This window comes from Notamacropus eugenii, chromosome 4, assembly GCF_028372415.1.
Source record: "Notamacropus eugenii isolate mMacEug1 chromosome 4, mMacEug1.pri_v2, whole genome shotgun sequence".
In the NCBI taxonomy this organism is placed as follows: Eukaryota; Metazoa; Chordata; class Mammalia; order Diprotodontia; family Macropodidae; genus Notamacropus; species Notamacropus eugenii.
Window position 1 is genome coordinate 350,134,111 of NC_092875.1, and position 15,009 is coordinate 350,149,119.

Sequence of the window (15,009 nt, forward strand, 5' to 3'; positions counted from 1 at the left end):
ATATCTCTAATTCCTACTTCATGGGTGTTGTTATGAGGCTCAATGTGATCGTATATACCAAGTGTTTTGTTAACTTTAAAACTCTAAAGAAATATCAGGGTTTTATGTATATATATATATATATTTAGGGATATCCAGGGATGAAGAAAATTCAACTAGTACAGAATATTGGAAAAGAGATTTTAGACTTAAGATGGAGAATTTTGTGGTATCTGATGATGGCTTATAATATTATCTCCTTAAGGAAGTAATAATTAGGAACTATGAGTAAGACTTAGATAAATTGTTTTTTTGTTTTGTTTTTAAGAAACTCTGTCCTTTTTGTGTGGATGAGAATATTGGTGATGGCATTTTGGAGAAGCTGATTTCTACATCGTTCTCTTGAAATCTTACTCCTTATGTCCTAGAATGATGGAGTCTAAAGAGTATATGATAGAGGTGCACTGCACTTTATAAAGCATTATAGCAAATGAAGCTCCACAAATAGCAATTGCAAGGGATTGAAATTTGTAAGTGACAAAATATATTTTAAGAATCATTGATTTAGCAAAGTAATCTCTGCAGACAGGAAGAGGTTAACACTATCTGGTCAATGATTCTTTTAGTGATTCATCTACATTTTAAAAGTGTCTATAAGTTCCTTGACAGTAGAAATTATTTCTTTTTTTCTTTTGTCTTTATAACTGCAATGTCTGATACGGTGCCTCATACGTAGTTGGTATTACCTATATTTATGTTGATTGATTGTTAAATAAGTCAAGTCAATAAGAGCTGATTAAGCACTTACTCTGTGCTAAGCACTGAATGATATTTTTCTATACTTATCTCACACACAAAAAAACAAAACACATACCCATTGTTTTTAAACATGCCATCTACTTGTCGCTGGTTAAAATATTTTGAGACCTTTAAGATTTTTTTGAAAGATGCTAACATGCTACTGTAATACTATGTGATAATTGATTTTAACTATAAGAATTTAGAATATTACTATGTGTTGCTGACATCCCAAGGGATCAATTGTAACAATCTATATGTGTCCTATTTTTATGCTTTCTGTAGGAGAATTTCTTTTTAGAGAAATAATAGATAAAAGAAAGCAAAGATTCTATAGGTATGTTATGCACTCTCCCCCCATCACACACACATGCACACACATACATTTTATGACCTTTACTGATAGAAACAGCAAACATCTTAGAAGAATACACATCATTGATATTTTCTAAATAGATTTTTTTGAGGAAATGAACATTAGATTTGTAATAAAAAGTTCATATTGGAAAATCCTATTTGTGTTTGTATGTAACTTTGAAAGTTAACACAAATATCAGCATAAACAGCAGTATTCTATAAATACCATAGCTGCGTATCTTTCCTATACCAGGAGGGTAAGAGACTGTCAGTTTTTCACACCATCACCATCAATTTCCCATTACATTTCTTGAGATTATGCAGAATTTTCCAAGAAACTATAAGACCTTTCTGAAGCTGAAAAGAAATGGCCAAAGTAGACGGTTTTCTTTTATTTCCAAAACTCTGAAATATTAAGACATGTTGTCATCACTGCATGGTATAGTTTCTGAAAGTTTACTTGAAATCATATTCAAAGAGTAAGATTATATTTATGGTCTAAGAATTAAGCTTGAAATAGATAAATCTTGTTGCATAGTAATATGGATGCTATATAGAGTAAATCAATGACTTTTTATTTGATTACTAAATCACTAAAATGTGCTAAGGGGTTACAGATGTCTTAAAAGGAGATTTAAAAGGGATTTTGATTAAATGGCTAGGTATTATGTAAGGAACTTTAGATCATAGCTATAGTTATATGAAAAAAGGTTTCATTGCTTCCACTTAACAGAAACTTTTGATTTTTTCACTGAAAGCAAGTAGTTGAGTATACACACACACACACACACACACACACACACACACACACACACACACGTGTGTGTTCTACAACAGTAAACATTATTTGGAAATTTTCCAAGACACAAAATGATATTTGATGTGGAAAGCATCCTTAACTACATAACCTTACTATTATATATGGCATTAGAGAGGATTTTTAATATTTTCTATTAGTAAACAAACATGTTTTTCTGATGCCGTTACTCATTTTCTTGCTGTTTTTCTTGTTGGAGCAAGCCAAGAAACAAATGCTGCTCACATATTTTTTAAATGATCAAATTTTTGCTAAATGAATCAAGATGAAGGATTTTGTTTAAGTGAGACACACCAAATTCCTTTAAATAACTAGTCTTTTAAGCCTTAAATCACACAGAAAATGACAGGGTATTAGTACAGCCAGTGGAGTATAAGATCCTGGAGGGAAAGATTCTTATTCACTCATTAATGTAAGGGCTACAGGATCTAATACTATGTTCTTCATAAAGGAAACATTCAATAAAAGCCTTTAATTAACTGATGAGAAGACAATAATTTCTAAACCCTTTAAGAGATTTAATCTATTTGTGCTGTGGGTTATTTCTGCTTCTCCAGCGAACATAGGATTCAGAATCAGAAAACCTCAGTTTGAATTCTAACCTTGATGGTGCCTATGTGATTCCACTTAAGTCATTTAATTTCCTTGAGGCTACTGTCCTTCAGCTATAAAGTGGGAGGTGGTTTGACTAGATGATATGTAGAGTTTCCCTTATCTTTAAATCTTTTAAGTTTATAAATTTCTAGTACCTAGTTTTTATTTGTATTTTCTCCTCCTGATCTCTGCCAAGTCTACCAGTGGAAGAAGTATAAAAGAAAATGAATACTAAAACATCAAAAACAGCCTACTAAAATTCCAAAGCAAGAATAATTGAATACATCTGACAATAGACTTTTCTGCGAGCTGTAGTTTTTTTTCTAATTATATTTCCCAATCACTATTTTCCTTTTAGTTATTTTCTAACAGTTTGGAGGAGTTTGAAAAGTCAATATTCTTAAGATCTTAAGATTCTTAAGAATGGAACTTAGAAATATAATAGTCTAGCTCTTTCTTTCTACTGGATTTTTCAAGTGTCAAGTTTTAAGGACCCTCTGTTTTTTTAATTGATCTTCCAACATGGATTATTTCTACCTTTAATCATTATTGCCAACTATCTGGATTACAAGTAAATTCTCAGATTTGTTTAAATTTGCATTCTTTTTTATTAGTCATTTGGAGACTTTTCATTTTTAAAATATTCTTTTTTTTGGAGGCAATCAGAATTAAGTGACTTGCCCAGGGTCACATAGATCTATGTCTGAGGCTGGATTTCAAGTTGTGACCTCTTGACTCCAGGACCAGTGCTCTAGTCACTGTACTACCTAGCTACCCCCTTTTCATAAAATTGTTGGTAATTTGGATGATGACTCTTTTTATACTGGTGGCAACTGAGCAGAAATTTGAAGGATATTAGGGAGTCTAAAAAGTAGAGGTGAGGGGACTATATTTCAAGCATGGGGACTGACTTCCCTATACAAAAGTGTAAAGAAAAGAAATGGTCTGTCACTTATAGGGAACAGCAAGTGGGCCAATTAGGATGGCACATTTAGTGGTTTAGGGTGGATAATGGGAAATAATTTTCAAGATAAATGGAAGCCATACTGTATTTGATCTTAGAGGCAAAAAGGAGCCACTCTTGTCTAGTTGTGCTTTCATAAATTTTAACTCATTTTGAAATTTTGCAAAAATTTCTGACATATGTGTAGAATAGCTATTATTTCTATTTTGTAGTTGAGGAAACCCAATAAACAGAGAAGTTGAAATGATTTGCCCACCATCCCGTATCTAATTAGTAGTAGAAGCAGGGCTTTAGCTGCTGGGAAAATATAATTTCCTCCAATTCAAACTTAGTCTAACTGTATCCTGTAGCTCAGTGATCTTCTTCCATTCCTTGGTTATTGAGTGACTCAAAGAAAATGATCTCTTAGCAACTTTGTTAATTTCTATTTTTTTAGAAAAATAAGACTATTGTTATATAATGTGCACATTCAAAAGAAAAAGTATAGTAGTCTGCTACTATATTTTGGAAATCTCACTATCAATTACACTATTCCATACAAAATGATGCCTGTGGGTTACATATTCACTTGGTTTTAAGATGTAATATTATCTATATTTTACTATATTTTTATTTATTTTTGTCAAATACTTCTCAATTCATTAATGCCTTCTTTGTGGAGTTGCAAACTGATCCAACCATTTTGGAGAACAATCTGGAACCATGCCCAAAAGTCTATGCCTTTTGACTCAGCAATGCCACTACTAGGTCTATTTTCCAAAGAGATAAAAGGAAAAGGAAAAGGTCCTGTATATGCAGGAAAAAATTATAGTAGCTCTTTTTTCTTGTGGCAAAGAATTAAAAATTGAAGGGATGCCCATCAACTGGGGAATGGCAGAACAAGGTGTGGTATATGATTGTGAGAGAATACTATTGTGCTATAAGAAATGATAAGCAGGATGGCTTCAGAATAAAACTGGGAAGACTTATATGAACTGATGCAAAGTTAACTGAGCAGGATCAGAAGATTATTGTACACAGTAATGGCAATGTTGTAAGAAGAACAACTATGAATGACTTGGCTGTGTCAATACGATTATATAAGACAATTCTGAAAAAAAATTTGATGAAAAATGCTATCCACCTCCAGAGAAAGGACTGATCGAATCTGAATGCAGATGAAAGCATACTTTTAGAACTTTCTTTATTTTCCTTGTTTTCTTTGTTTTGGTCTGTGTTCTATTTTGCAAAATATTTTGAAATATTTTTACATGACTGCATATCTATAATCTATATCAAAATATTTGCCTTCTCCTGAAGATGGGGAAAGGGAAGTTTGGAAGGAATTTGGGACTCAAAAATGATTGAAAAACAAATGTTAAAAATTGTTTGTACATCTAATTGAGAAAAATAAAATAAAAACATTCTTCAAAAATACTTCCCAATTACATTCTAATCTGTTTCAGACTGAACTCAGGAGTTTGTAGACTCCATTCAGTACCCTGCTTGTTTGACACCTCAGATCTAAGTTATAGTTAATTAGTTGGTACATCAGCCAGACAACTTTATTAGCTTTATTTTTGTGTTTGTTTTCTGCCTTCAGACTTTTTCAGGTTCAGGGCAGACAGGTAGGTGTGGCATTAAGTTAAAATAAATGGTTAGAATGTGTTTGCAAGTGTTTTTATTTACTCCTGCTATAACTACTCCCAAATTAGCATGGATATTGAAAAATAGATTATAGTTTTGCACCTAAAGGGAGTTGCATGAAAAAGTGGATATTTTTGTCCTGATTTTCAAGTTTTACTGTCTTATTAGCCTGAATTAATTCTACTCTAGGCATATGGATATTGCCTTAAGTATTCACCCTTATTTGTTAAGTATTTATGGTAATTCTCTTTTTTTAACCTTCTTTCAGAGAAACCAGAAGCATTAATTCTTTCAGACTACTAGGGTACTTTTATTGGATTAGGATGATCATTTAATATTCCAATTTGGCTGGGGCTGGGGGGAGTGGTTGTGGTTGGGGAGGGAGAGGATAGGTGAGGAGGGGTGGGGGAACGGGACAAAGGACTGGAATGGAGAGTATTGTTTATAACTGTAATACCTTTTCCTGTTAGTATCGTGTATGCCATCCATTGGAAGATAGAACACACTTGCCACAAATCATCTCTTGAAGTGCTACTTTTAGAAGATGTAGGTAAAGGGTAAGAAATCACTTAATGAATGACAAGAAAGATATGCAGACCCTGGCTATTCTAATGGAATAGTGACTTGATGCAATGTATATGGGATGTGGGCCTAGCTTTTCATCTCCAAATTTCACCCCTCAGCTACAATTACAAACATAAATCGGTTTATAAAAGAAAAGCAGCTATTGGATTTAAAGAGCCTTTAATTGAAGAGTGGAAATGTAAACTATCTGGAGGCATCAAGGCCAGACACACTCAGAGGGAAATGTTCTCTATGATGAAATCCAGATAAATAATAAATATTAAACGCAACCTTCTTAGGGAACTGATTTGTTTGTGCAGATACAGCCCAAGTCAGTTTGTTGGTGGATACAGCACTGAACTTGGAACCAGAAAGAACTAGATTCACACACCACCCCAGACACTTACTAGGTGAAGAAGTCACTAACCTTTTTGTGCCTCAATTTCCTTACCTGAAAAATGAAGAACTAAGGTCCATTCTAGCTCTAAAACTATGATACTTTTGACACAAATGATTCCCAAATTAGGAAGTTTTCTGTTAATTTTGGTTGGCATGAATTCTGTATTAAACTTGGAAAGAGCTTATTTCTAACACCTAAGTCCACTACAGTTGCCTTGGTGGCTCCTCACAATAATCCTAGGGAAGAAGTCAATATTGGTGAGAAGAAATGTAGAGTGATAGCTAAAAAATGGCTTCCATTCCTGTCCCTGAAACATATGAGGTGTTGGACGATGGTCAAGTCACTTGACTTTTCAGTGTCTGAAGTAGGACTCCAAGATTATGTTAGGAACAGTTGGCTCACCTACTTCAGAGGAAGGGGATTTAATTAAAATGGAACTTGATGGATAACACAGGGTGAAATTAAGCCTTACTCTGTGACCCTAGACATTAACCTGTTTGAGCTTCTATTTCCTCATCTACAAAATGGCATTACAATGCCTGAAGTACTTTCCTAATAAGTTGGTTTTGAGGCTCAAATGAGATAGTGTGTATAAAGTACTTCACAAACTTTCATGTACAGTATAAACATATTTTCTTTTTTATGGCTAGGACTTTTGATTAATCAACTATTCTAGTGCTGTGAATAGTGATTCTCTATATAGAAAACCAATTTTAGAATTAAAATACTACAAAACACATTCAGAAAAAAATTATGAAAAAACATAATTTCTTTTTCTTTGATTCAGAAGCATTTCAGAAATTTACAGTGCCTCTAAGCCAACTTGGTAAATATCAATTATCATTATTCTATAGTTCACAAAAATGACATTTAAGAGATGGTGAGTTGATTGAACAATGGGTAAAACAGCCTTTACTCTAGTTTTCAATAGCTCTTTGGCACACCTGAATTCTATCTGGCCTGAAAAAAATGCTATTTATCTGAGTCACATTTACCAACATTACCTTCCTTTGCCTGTCTTTCACTGCCAAGCATGGGGCACAATGCTAAGAGCATTGGGCATGAGAGTTTCTCAGTGAACAAGAGCTCCATTAAAACCTTACACAAAGGAAATAAAAGGAATACACTAATTTTCTTTTTGGTCCACAGCCTGATTTCTTTTCTCTTTAGGGCATGTAATTAAAAATTTAAAGAGCTCATGGATGCCTATGGTAATTCTGTGAGGTTTTTTTTTTTAACTGCTGCCAGGAGATTTGTTTTTAAACAAATACATTTCACATCCTTTTCCTTTTCAGGAAAAAAAAAAAAACCTGTGACTGGCAGAGTTATGTAATTCTTCATCAGAGGCCTTCAACCTGGCATCATGTAGTTTTGGCAGGGTAAAAGAAAATGTGTTAGTAGGAAGTAAAATTATTAATAGGCTATTTTGCTTTTCAGTTGCTTTCATAAAGCTTAGCTGAATAGAGCAGACTTATCTGTAATGATTAGCCCTGCCTGCATGGATAATATCAAGTGTCAAAGGATACCACAGACCTTGATTCACTTTTCAATTGTATAGAGACTCGTAGGAGACTATGTACTCCTCTGCTCTGGGGCTCATTCTGTATTGCAGGTGAAAGAGTCTCAAACAGCCTCATAATGCTCCCTTCATGTATTATTTAAAATGCAAGAAGAGCTTGTTTAGGTTATGAGGTAAAGCAAGCAACAAAATAGATCAGTGCCAAACCTTTTAACCTTCTGCTATGGAAATAAAGGCAATGTGTGTGTGTGGGAAAGAGGGGGGTGAAGCAGCCACTAAGGTAGCTTTTAGCTACACCTAAATCTTGCAATTACCAGAGCTCAGGATTGCAGTAATACCGTTTTTCACCTGCCATAGTTCGACATTGTGTTTACACATTGCCTTTTATCAAAGGTTCTCAAATGCTAACTCTGAAATCCTAATAGCACCTTTGCCAAGCAAGGAGCACCACTATTGTCACTGCCACTGCCATGTAAAACACAGAGAAGGTGAAGCAAAGGCAGGTTAAATGCCTTTCCTGAGCTTACCTAATAAGTGAGGAGCAAAGCTTAGGGATGTCTCTGATGAACCTTACCGCTTGCATGAATGGTTCCGGATACAGCATTCAACCATACAAAACCTCCAACTTGTTTATTCCTCAACCTGGTAGCTAGTGGTAGAAATACAGTGAAAGCTTTATCTTTGTTCTACATCTACCATGGGCTTATGGGGATTTTACCCAAAAAGGGTGGAAAAGAAAGTTCTGATTTGTTTAATTTCTGTTTAACTGAATCATTACCTGTATTCTATTAATAATTCAATATGTATTTATTAAGTATTTAGTATGTGTCTGCTACTAGCCCCTGCAGTTACAAATCCAAAAATAAGACAGTTCTTCACAGCTGCCCTATCTTAAGGGTTCAGACTAGACAGATCATTTTCTACATACTTGCTTCCTCACCATGGCTCACTCAGTTTTCAATTCCTACAATACCTTTCTCTTTTGGATTTGGCCAAAGTCTCCTAATCTTTCAACAAGGCCTAACTTAAGTTTAAATTTCTCTATGACCTTTCTCAGATGACTACAGCTTATACTCCTCTCTCCCTTCTCTAACACTTATGTATTCTTTTGGAAATTAAGCATACGCCATCTCATGACATCTCTTATACTGAATTCACATTATTATTTATTTTCTCACATAGGCTTGTTTTATCAGTCCAACTTGATAGACTGTAAACTTCTTGAAGTCAGGGTCTATGTCATATTTCTCTGTACAGTCTTAAGGAGGGCCATCTCTAGTCATCCTGATCTATATCTTTCCACTGGACCCAAATGACTCTGAAGGAGAAAGTGAGGCTGGTGATTTTACTCAGCCCTCCCTCCCTGAAATCCAGTTCACTTGTATATGTTAGCATCACCTCCCTGATGACATGGTCTTCTTGGAGAAGGACAAACAAAGTAGTCTCAAATACAGTGGTAACCAAATAGTGGGTGTTCAACATATGCATGTGTGTCATATGGTATTTTCGAACCTTTGTAACATACTAACTCTATGAATTAATCTATAAATTTGAAAAAAATGAGGAATCTTATTTATAGTAACTATGGAAGTGATACTACATAAGTACCAATGCTTAGCACATAGCAGGTGCTTAATAAATATTTACTGACTGAGATCAAACACAGAATTTAATCAGTAAGTATCAAGCCACTACTATGAATTAAGTTAAAAATTTGTGACACTCTTTTTAACTTGTTCATGATCCAACCTCTTTTAGATTTTGTTTAGGTCTAATGGATGAGTTAAAGAACTTGTGAGATGGGACATAGGCTCCATCACCAATTGAACCACATATGATGTGAATGTGTTTTTCCTAGTGACAGCTTGTCTAAGAAAGTTACAATACTTGAGATTTTTAATTTTCATTCTTTTCCCACTGTGTTTCTGGCTTTCAGAACTTAGACTCCTGGAAAGGAAGAAAGACAAGAAAGAGGTAAGGAAGGAAATCAAAAAAGAAGAAAGGGAGGTAAAAAAGTAGGAAATAAATATCTGTTAACTGCCTACTATGTTCCAAGCAATCTGCTGAACACTTTAAAAAGATGACCTCATTTAATTCTTGAAATAACCCTGAGAGGTAGGTACTGTTGTTATCGCTGTTTTATAATTGAAGAAGCTGAGGTAAACCATTGTTGTGACTTACCCAGGATCACATAGCCAGCAAGTATCCAGATTTGAAGTGGCCACATCTGAACTCAGGTCTTCCTGGTTCTAGGCCAAGCAAGGGCTCTGTGAACTGTGTCACATGGCTGCTTTCTTACCCTGGAACTTCCCTCAGTAAGTGGGGTCTTCTCACCCTGGAACACTGCTCTTTCTTCGACTGTTGAGTGCCTTCTGGGAGCATCTATTTTGGGAATACTTCCAGGACAGGCATACTTCATTCCTCATCTTAGCTGGGCTCTGATTCTTAGGACTTTAGTACCATGCTGCCACATGAATACCTTCTTCCACACCCCCATTTTCAGCTCCCTTTATAGATTTTCTTACACCAATAGAATGTAAACTTCTTGATGTTGGAGATTGTCTTTGTTTTCATGTGTATTTTTAGATCCAATGTTTAGCACAGTGCCTATCACTATAATAAGTGATTATCACTATAATAAGTACTCAATAAATACTTATTGTCTACCCACCTTTTATCTTGACTTTCATTTAAATGGACAAAGATCAGTAAAGAAATGAGGGAAAATGAGAGGAAAAAAGAAAAAAAAACAGGAAAAAACAAAACATGAGATGAGTTGAACCACATATTATTATGCAGTTACAATCTGACCAACTAATGACTTAGCATGCATACTAGCTCCTGTAGGCCTAATTTAAAGTGATCAGTAGAAGAACAAGGTGGGCAACTAGGTGGTACAGTAGATAGAGCACTGGCCATCAAGTCAGGAAGACTTGAATTCAAATCTTGCTTTAGATACTTACTAGCTATGTGACCCTGGTCCTTAACCCTGCTAACCTCAGTTTTCTCATTTCTAAAATGAGTTGGAGAAGGAAATGACAAACCACTACAGGGTTTTTGCCAAGGAAACCCCAAATGGGGTCACAAGGAGTCAGATTGAAAGAGCTTAACAACAGAGAAGGTAACGGAAGTGCAGAAAAATCAGATATTAAAGAACTTTTTTTTTTTAAATAATGCTTTACCAGCATCAAACTACTTCTTGGAATTCCATAGAGTTACAGACAATGTCCTGATTTTATTATCTTTGTGAAAGAATATGGTATTTTATAGGGACTTAGTAATATACTTGTGTGCAATAATATTTTCAAATGAAAAGTAGGTCTAAATATACCCATTGGAATTGTTACACAGTTTAATTGAGGGTGGGCTAATGCTCCCCAGGTATAACATGATGTTAACATATTCTGTATGCATTATATTATGCTCATAGCATTTTAATATATTTTATTGGGTAAGGAGGCTTTCCCACTTGGAATACTATCACATATTTTGATAGTGTTATAATTTAAAGAGATTACCAGTGGTGGGGAAGGCAGGCACTTACATCACTGAACTGAATGTCATAAAGTATGTTGGTGGCCATTTGATTAATTATGGGCCCCAGAGACTGATATAACCTGGACTTCATCAGAGCTGGTAGCTAGTGGATTTTTTTCCTCTTTGGAGGTTGTGTAACAAAGTGTAAAAAAAAGCCCTAGATCAGGAAACAGAGAACCTGAGTTCAAATTATAATCTCTACATATGGTATTTGAGTGATCTTTGAAAAGTTCATTATCTATCTGGGCCTCAGTTTCCCCATCTGTAAAAGGAAGGGCTTGGACTAGATCTAAGGTGCTTTCTCTATGATGCTATGATTTAGAAAACTCTTTAAGATGTGCCATAAAGACCCGCAACAGAACTTTAACAACATACTCCTTGAATGATATTTCAAATACAGAGAGCAAGTATAGTATCAGGAGAAGAGGCTTAGTTGTAAGTCAGAAGTCTTGGGCTCTAGTTCTACTTCATTAGCTAGCAGTTTGAGCTCAGTCAAGTTTCTTCACACTTCTGGGCTATATATTTCTCTTCTACAAAATGAAGAAATTGAAATAGATGATCCCTGAGACTACCTTTTATTCTCAAACTTCATGATTCATTAAACATTGAGGTTTGGGGCATATGATAGAAATATAAAGGGATATCACGCTGCCATGATGAACAAAGTGTTTCATCACCCATGAAGGACTAAAGCAAAATCTAGGAGGACTAAATAAAGCAAACATTTTCTAGTAGTATTAAATTTCTCCCAAATGCCTTCCTTCTCTGCCTCCCTCTTATTTTTCATTAAAAGTTAGACAGTTGTCCAGGGACAACAGGTAGAGTCCTGACAGGGTGAGGGCCAAAGACATAAAATATGAGTAATCAAACAACCTCTTCAATAAAGCAGCAACTATTATGAATTAAAGATTCTGATAAAATGTAGTATAATTAAGGCAAAGCTTGTTCCCACATTAAGAAAACCAGGACCATGGTCATGTGCATTGTTTAATTTCTTCACAAGAAATCTGCTAGCTCGTTTGAGGACACAGACTCATACCAGCTTTAAGGATGGAAAAAAGTTGAATAGGGATCAAAGATTTAATGCCCTCTGCAATATTGTGTATATTTCAAAATCTTGCTTGGAAGCAGCTGTATGCCATCTCCATATTTGATGACACTTTTTCAGATAAGATCAATTAATAGTACTTCAGGACAGACTGTTGAAAAAAATCCATGGATTTCTAATGATTTAAAATAAAAGATTTACTTGCCAGGCTCTTCATGTGAACTGAAATTAGTATTCTGTGCTCATCGTGAGCTCTGATAGATTTGACGCCTTTCATGTCTAAAACCTCATGATCAAGAGCAAAATCTTTTGCTAGCGCTGGAATCTGGAGGGGAAAACAAGATACACACATGGCTTTATCACTGTGTGTTTTACTGAGGAGACCATGGGAAAAATATCTCTATTGGGCTTTATTTATTTAAAGCACATTGCCCCTTTTGAATTTTAATTTTTTAAGTCTTTCTCCTATACATTTTTGGATTTAAAATCTCATCAGATCACACAATTTTCTTTGGATGAAGTCTCTGAGCTCCATGATATCTACTCCCATAACAAACAAAAGAGTTCTGAAGTTTAGCCACTTATTCTGGATTGGATATGGTCCTAAAAATGGAGGGGAAAACAGTTGCCACTGAACAGTTATCTTCCTTTAAGGACAAAAAGGAAAAAAAATAGCACAAGTTAGCCTCAAATAAACTGTTAGACTGTGACTGTATTTAAAGAGTAATAATACCAATGTGCATTTATATTAGTACCTTGAGGTTTACAAAGCACTTTACAGATATTATCACATTTTATCCTCACAGCCACCCTGGGAGATAGGTACTATTATTATCTCCATTTTACAGATGAGGAAGCTGAGGCAGACAGTGGCTAAGTAGCTTGCCCTAGATCATACCTTGTAAGAATCTGAGACTAGATTTGAACTCGAATCTCCCTGACTCTAGGCTCCTATCCACTGCACTGCCTAGCTGCCTAAAGTTAAAGTTCTTGAAGTATTTGTTAACTCTTTTGGCTATGAGGCAAATAATCTTGTATGTTGAATTTGAAGTCAGAAGACTTGGGTTTGAAACCTAGATCTTTTAATTACTATGTGAGTGACCTTGAGAATGTCATTTCCCATTGTTATATCTCACTGTCCTCATCTGTAAAATTAGGGGGTTGCACTCTAAAATGACCCCTAATTTCTCTTCACATTTGAAATCTATCTTCCTATGATGTTTTTAATCAATAGTGTCTTGAACAAAATGATTAATTTATCAGAGAGTAGTGTACTTACCTTGCTCATCAGAAGATTAAGGCATGTTCAATTGAAAATGATTGTAAGATACAGCTAAATTGGTTTTGTTGATATTTAAATTTAGATTCATACTGAATCACTTGAAAAGTAAAAAATAATATGTGAATGTGAATTGGATGTATTTCTTTAGCAACAAGATCAGCTAATACTCAATAAGAGAACAATGGAATAAAAACTTAGGTAGCATCACCATGCTGCTACTTAGTACCTGTGTGACCAGGAATGTTTATTTCATCTCTCTGGACCTTCTTTTTCCAGTGAGAGACTGGAAAGAACATGGGATTTGCAGAAAAGATCCAGCTTTGACTCTAATGACTTGTCCTCCCAGTCTGACCTTGGGGAAACCACTTAAACTCTTTGAATTTCAAACCCCTCATCTGTGAAATGAAAATGATAATAATACTTGATTCACACTGTTGAAGTGAGGATCAAATGAGATTCTGAACAGAAAGCGTTTTGTAAAGTGTTTGTATAAATATTGCATATTATAAATTATTATTTACTCATCTCCTAAACAAAGAATTTGAATTTGATCTCTGAGGTCCATTTTATCTCTCGTATTCTGTGATTCTGTTCTTCTAAGTGGAATGTCATTCCATGAGAATTTCTTTGGCACCCACAGTGAATATAACAGGATACATAACATTTGGGTGCAACAGATGTGATGCCTGTCTCCCTTGGCTTACAATTTCATAAGCGAGAACAACAACAACCTCAAAAACAGGGCTCCTGTACATAACTAATTCGGTTCAATTCATGAAATGCTAATCTGTGTCAGACTGTACTACGTACTAGAGATGCAAAGACTAATATGAAATATTCCCTTTCTACTTTATCTATGGTGCTAAATAGACATAAGATTGATAAATAATTATTTTTGTTTGAATTGAAGGAAAATAAAAGATAAAGTCTTTTTCTTATAGATTTCAGGATCATCAGACCCTGCATTTAACTGTTGTTCTAACCGTTCAAATTAAACACATCTGTTATACTGTAACTTTCTCTAGATGACACAACACTGAGACCAAAAAACTGAGTAATTATTATGACTGTCCCACACTGTATAGAGGAGACTACTTGCTCTTTTTTAAACTAAATGATACCTTGAGTTCCACACATATTATAATCTACAAAAGATGCATGATTTTAATTACATATCTAATATTCTTATGCCAACTTAAATTAAAATTGTGCCATGTTGTAGTAAATACCTTACATGAATTATTTAGATATACGAAAGTATATTACAAGTAAATTCAGAAGAAAAGTTCCTAATTAAATCCTCATCTATACCAATGCTTTGCAATTACCTATATTTGTCTATATCTATGTTTGTATCCATATCTATATCTATGTTTTTGTCTGTTTCTCTATTTCTGTGTCTACGTTCATGTCTCTATATCTAAGTTCTATATCTCCTTTCATCACCTAATGGCAAATCTGTTGGTAATGACGCTTCTGTCTCCAAAGTTAACTAGAGTGTTTCTTGGAACCAGTTCCTGGGCT